The sequence below is a fragment of the Bidens hawaiensis genome, unplaced genomic scaffold (assembly GCF_021521415.1).
Source record: "Bidens hawaiensis isolate Kalapana, Puna unplaced genomic scaffold, B.hawaiensis_p1.1 tig00004682_1, whole genome shotgun sequence".
Taxonomy (NCBI): Eukaryota; Viridiplantae; Streptophyta; class Magnoliopsida; order Asterales; family Asteraceae; genus Bidens; species Bidens hawaiensis.
Window position 1 is genome coordinate 526600 of NW_027491286.1, and position 6922 is coordinate 533521.

The following is a 6922-nucleotide window of genomic DNA, read 5'->3' on the forward strand; positions in this document are numbered from 1 at the left end:
ATTAATTTTATAATAAAGATTAAGTTGGGTTTATGAACGAGTATAGTAAGTTTTGACTACTTTCCAAATAAAAAATAATCACTACATATATAGAGAGAGAAAAGGAGCAGCTTGTTATGTTAGAAGACAAAGTAGTATCCTAAATATATATAAGGGCATAGTCTATCTTCCTGCTCCTACTATCTGATCATCTCTCTCTCTCCTTACCAAGCTCTCTTTTGCATTGCAGTCGGTCTGATTTCATCATCATCATCCATCTGATAGTGCCTGTGTGTGGGTGTATATAGACGTGGTGTCTTGGGTGCATCAATGGGACATGGAGGAGGACACACTTGCTGCAACAAACAGAAAGTGAAAAGAGGGTTGTGGTCACCGGAAGAAGACGAGAAACTCATCAACTACATTACCTCTCATGGCCATGGCTGCTGGAGCTCCCTTCCTAAACTTGCTGGTGTCTTTCTCTCTCTCTGACATGAATATTTGAATCTTTCATTCGTCATGCAGATACATATGCTGTACGTTTATGAATTTAAAGAGAGAGATTATATTAGATCCAGATCATGATGAGATATTTATCTTTATATTTATAATTATTTTGGTTAGGCTTATCTGCTTGATAATTGTGGGTGTCAATAAACTTTTAATCTTTATGTATTATCTTTGAAGTAGGGCTCCAAAGATGTGGCAAGAGTTGTAGATTACGATGGATTAACTATCTAAGGCCGGATTTAAAGCGAGGAAGCTTTTCGTCCCAAGAAGCCACTCTCATAGTCGATCTACACCGAATTCTTGGAAACCGGTAGAAAGAACATAACTATTAAACTTTTGGTTTTAAAACCAAGTTTGTTAAAATTCTGTGTTAGTTTTAAAGAAAATAAGTGGCAAGTAATAAGCATGGTTTAAAGTTTAATATATGTTTTTTCTTGACACATAGATGGGCACAAATTGCAAAACATTTACCAGGAAGGACAGACAACGAGGTTAAGAACTTTTGGAACTCGAGCATAAAAAAGAAGCTTCTTGCTCATAGTCACCTCTCTACTCATCATCTTGCCACCACCTTTCCTAACGCTAAATTCGCCAGCATTCATGTTCCTCCAACCAGTACAGATCATCAGTTTTATGATGGTCTATTTGATGCAAATTACCCTAATCTGGTCATAAGCCCATATCAACCTCCCATGATCCATGATCAAGATGATCATGCCCATGTACCACCACCAGCTGTTTGTCAGCCGCTTTTGATCAATCTTGATAAGTGTTTCGATATCGATCCCACCTCTAACCTCCCTCCCTTTCCTCCATCATTCGTAGTCAATCCATCTTCAGGTTTTGATAATCAGATTCCTACATTGGAATCCTTAAACTATTTTGATCACAATAGCCATCCCATAATCCCATTTAAGCTAATTAGCCAAGAAAACAATTTCGAGTTGACTACCAATATCACCCAACCATCTGCGAACACACTTACCATGAACCCGATTACCGAGAGTTATCTAGAGACTTACGTGCCAAATTTTCCAGCATCTTCATCCTCACCACCCTCATCGTTCAGTGTTGCCCCAATTTATGGTGAGCAAGGTAACAAGTATAATGTAATTATTAATTATTAGTATAAATATGCATGTTTTTAATTAGACCAAGAGCGAGTGAACAACCTAAATGTTGCTAGATCTAGAGCCTTTGATTCAGAGGGGACAATGGTATGTTTCTGATGTTATTCCCATATGAAAAAAGAAAACATGTTTGCAGTTTCTTCACATGTTCTTGAGAAATGCTTCTATATATATGTTGCATAATAAATTTTTCACGATGGTGATCATGTAACATTATCTCTTATGGTACATACACACAGTTACACACACTTGGGTGTGTGAGTATATATGTTAAAAGCAGGTGTGGTAGCTAGGTGGGGACTTTGGGTACAAATTTAGCTACAAGTTAACAAACATATGAGCATAGGCTATCCATTTCTTGATTGATGCTATATTGGATGAAAAGTGTAGAAAGAATGGCATGTGATTAAACAGAGGGAAGGCTCAAATCAAACTTGATACTTTTTCATAATTGGATATACTATATCTATCTCAATTTATAATTTAAATTGGCATTGCTTATATTGAAAGTCATTTCCTTTTAACAGCCTACATGTAATAACCATGCATTTATTTATGAGATTTCCAATATATATTTTTTTTTCTTTTTGTAGATTTCTTGAAATAGTGTTTTCTAAAAAGATATATATACAAACCGTTGCAAATCAATAAAATAGAACGACCACAAAACCGGTTGAAAATCACAAATAAATGGTCAAAAAAAGAACGACCACATAGGTCGTTGCCACTGCAATTTCAGTTGTAAAAAAGGCTAGCTACTTATATATAAAATTACGGTTGCACATACCAAATTGGAGCTGCTAGGCGAAGCAGTAGAATGCTGCACCCTAGATGGCGAAAGTCTAGTAGCCAAAAGCATCACTAGCTTACGCTCTGACCCGAGTACGTAGTTTCTAATTGTAATCCTATAATCATTACCCCTAAGCTCATGACGGTGGACATTGCTGCCATTCAAACGGGTTTTATTGGATTTTAGATGTACTTCGAAAATCAAGCGTACATATTGGTGGGTGTTTTTTTATCAATGCGCTCTTTGTTGTCGAGAAACCTCTAATTAATGTTTTCTTTTCTTTTTATATAAATACATAATATTGCTATACCATGGTATATAAACAACATAATCCGTCGAGAATAAGTTTTGCCTATGATATTCTTTGTATAAGTGTATAACCACAAATCTATATAACTTCCAACGTCAAGATATCAATCCGGTATCATTTTACGACAATTAAATTTGTGTAAACCACACAAATTTCAAAATAAATAATATATGATTGGTAATTAAACCACTAAAATCAATATGTATACACTAACACACGCGTACATGTTAATTGTACGTACATAATTTTATGTGTGAAGAAACTAGCTAGGGTGCGAGATTTGGGATTGTTATTTTTGTTTGGAGCACTAGCCTCAATAATATCGCACAATATATACATTGTTACAAAGGAAAAACCAATGACATCACATAATACGTAATAGCATGTTTGTACTTGTACGCTATAAATGTTGTGTGGATGGTAATAGCAATCGCATGGATTCATATTCTTCGTCACAACCTTTTTTTAAATAAAATGTGAAAATCGAATGCGTAGTAGGTAGATGATATAAAAGCACGAGGCATGCGGAATGTTTTCATTATTATTTATTAATGACACTACAAAATCACTTTCTAACTTGACAGTTAATTTTATTTTGACCCTAGTCTATATCTATCTAATACCATATATATGTATGAGACAATGGCAAATTAAAACATATGATTTTTAAAAGTTTTACACAATTTAATGCATGAGATACATGTAGAAAGGAGGATGAATTTGTCTTTTAAACAAAATATTTATAATTTTTCATCCTCAACTTTTAGCATCTTTTGTTAAATTAAAAAATATTTACAAATTTACCCCCTTATTTTTAACCATATATTAATTTTTTTTAATTTAAACCAACCCCCCCCCCCCCCCACGATTTTTAAGCAGACATAACTATTTCATACGTTAATATTTTTTGCAAAAAAGTTGCATAAAAAAACAAGCATTTTATTTTCTTTAATTTGAGTATGGTATTGTTATAACTTTATAAATAAAAAAATGAATATGTTTCATATGGGTATTCATGATCGGTTTCGATGGTTTGGTCTAATACGCTTCAGTGTTTTAAACTGACTATTGAACATCCATAATTGTTATGTGATTACCAGAGTCTGTATCCAATTATCCACTGCATCGCGCGGGCACCCGTCTAATACTATATGTAATACTAGTTTGAAACATGTGTATTACACGGGGAATTAATGAAAATTAAAAATTACAATATTTAAACGTTAAACAAAATACAATCAATAACACAATTATCGTATATTGTTAATACAATTACAACTTTCATTAAAATTATAGAAATTACAAAGCAAAACATTATGCAATGAGTCTACAAATAAGAAAATTTTCTTGTACACTACATTTGTGATTATATTGATTAGATTACCTTTTTTACATAATGTTGTTTGTTTACTTACCATTTAATAGGAAACTGATGAACATGTAAAACAATTTTTTTACCTACCAGCAATCAAATAAGGAACAATGTAAAAAACTACTAACCTGTTTGCCATAGTGGTTCTCGGTTGATTAGTGTGTTTGTTAGTAGAGTAAATTGTTATAGTGTTATATCTTATATAGTACATTTAGAAATAGTAGATTAGGAATGTTTTGAAATTTAAATATTAATTCCGTTAATTTAGGTGATAATTTTAAGTAGTTGCAAAATTTATTTGAATTGATAATCTTTCCATATAATTCTCTAAATTAGTTGAAAAATCCTTAAATAATTTTTTTAGACGGCAATAATTCTGTAAATCTTTTGAAATTTAAATATATCTGTTACTATAATTATTTAAATTTAAAATAATGAACAAATTGTGATGATATTTTCCATAACAAAGTATTACTAAAATAATTTATTGTGGAAAAGGTGTTTACGAAAACGGAGGAATTCAACAATATTTACCAAATTAGGTGATTTTTCAAAATTTTCGTCTTCTCACTTTTATTTTATTATATAAGAATATTTTATCTTATAAAAAAATTATATATAAAATAAGATGAATAAAAAAACTAAAATACAAAATAAAAAAATAGTTTTCATCTCGTTTTTTCTTCATATTAAAAAAAGGTTTTAAAAATTCTTTAAGATAATAGTTATACAATAAATAACCGTGAATTGTTTCATTGCGATCAAAGTTTATTTACTTTATTTCGGCTGGTAAATTCATGTATACAAGAAAATTAAATAAAAATTTAACCACAAAATAAAAAGTTTAGTCAAAGAAAATACAGTAATAAAATTGGAATAGTAATACCGTATATTTAGTCGATATTTTAGAAAATTATTGCAGTTTTAAATTAAATTGATTTACCATATAACTATTTAACCAACTAATAATCTTTGATTAAAGTTTTCCATATTTATCTTGAATAATTTAGTAAAGTAATATTTTATTAAATATGTTAATTTTAAATAGTTGACTTAAAAGTTAAAGCGACTTTAACTTTTTAATACTAATAGATTTGTTTAAATAGTATATATTAAGGAAAGATTGAAATGGTATATTAAGTTTGATCTTAATTTATATTTATCCTAATTACTAAAATTTTTTCATTATTTTGGTTTTCAGATCCATTTTATTTTAGATAATTTTTTTAATAGAAAAAAAAACAAATAAAATAAAATAGTATTAAAACAGAATTATAAAACAGAAATAAAACATAATTATAAATTAATATAAACAAAATAAAATACTTACAGAGCAAAGTTCAACAAGTATGCAACCAACACTCCACAAATCACATGGATAGTTCCATCCAAGGCCTGTTTGTACAAAACACGAAACTCAAATAACAAAAATGTAATTACTTGTTAATAGGGTAGACGACACTTACCCATAATAACTTCTGGGGCCCGGTGGCATTCTTTCGAGATCTCAATTAAAGATTCGTCTCCGATTGAAGGAACGTTCCATAAAGATAGAACCCTTAGTGAAGGGCAGCCATGTGCGATCGCTATGAACCCTATCTTGACAACCTTGTTGCTTCTCCTGACCGAAAGCTTGCCCTAACCACAACGAGCAAAAGTACCAACAGCAACCGATTGAAGCCCGCGATCAGTTGCTTTATTTCCTTCCAAACATCTAATAAGGAACCCATCGTTTTCTTGAACCCTCTCAACGTCATTAGACGGTTTATGAGCAATCTCCGAGGTCTTAACATTACTCAGGATCGTGAGCCAACGGTTAGAGACACACGTAGATGCACTTCGCGCCTGACCACTGGGCAAACGCCTTAAGATTTCATAAGGAAGCTCATTTGAAGGACTTCAATTGATGGTTTCTTTTCTACTTCAAGAAAAAGAGAGTATGAATCACTGATTCTTTGACGTTTGCAAGGCGACCCGTAAATGAATAGAAAACGGGTCGAATCTTTTGAGTATAGTGATCCACCTGTGTGATAATCATCGTCTCCTGTAAATTGTATAAAAAAATTATTAAACAAAGCTTTTGCTTGATTCCTATAAAATGTAGAATTAAATACATCTATATGTTTTCCTACAATATTAATCTTTCAATAAAATAACACAAAATCATTATCTAAATTCTAAACCACAAGTATGATCTTTTTTATCTGATATATCCTTTTAAGATCCAATTAAACTTAAAAAACTTTAGCATATTACATCAATTCCTATTCAAAAACCACAAAATTTAGCATATTACAGTCGATTTGCTGCAACAATTAGTTTCAAGTCAAAACTCAAAATCCAGTATTTTACTAGTATGTACAACTTACCTGTTTTTCCTTGATAGCATTACAAGTGACATCATCGTGACACCAACCCCATTAGTATCAGCGCGAAAGCAAGACGGAAAGACTGCAACAAAAAAAAATAGAGGGTCAGCACTCAACATAGACGAAAAATAATATAAAAAACAGTAGGTTAATCAATTTACATGTAGGCGACGGTGGAGGCGATGGCGGTGGCGATGACGGTAGGCGACGGCGGTGGCGATGACGGTAGGAGACGGCGGTATCACAGGTGGCGATGACGGCGGAGAAAATACATGGATTCAACACTCAACATAGACGAAGGTGGAAGAGAGGAACGACGATGGTGATGGCAGTATCGTAGGTGGCTATTGAAGAGAGGAACGGTGGTTGGATCTAAAGCCTGAATTAGGGTTTGATAACTCAAGAAAGAAAGAATAATAAAAATGGATATGGTTAGTATTATTGGGGTGGGTTGAACCAAAA

At 32.0% G+C, this 6922-nt stretch overlaps 1 pseudogene; it reads left to right on the forward strand.

Annotated features, from left to right (window-relative positions):
* The first annotated feature begins 309 nt into the window (after window positions 1-309).
* LOC143627418 (transcription factor MYB26-like) lies at window positions 310-1602 on the forward strand (annotated as a pseudogene).
* Window positions 1603-6922: the final 5320 nt, after the last annotated feature.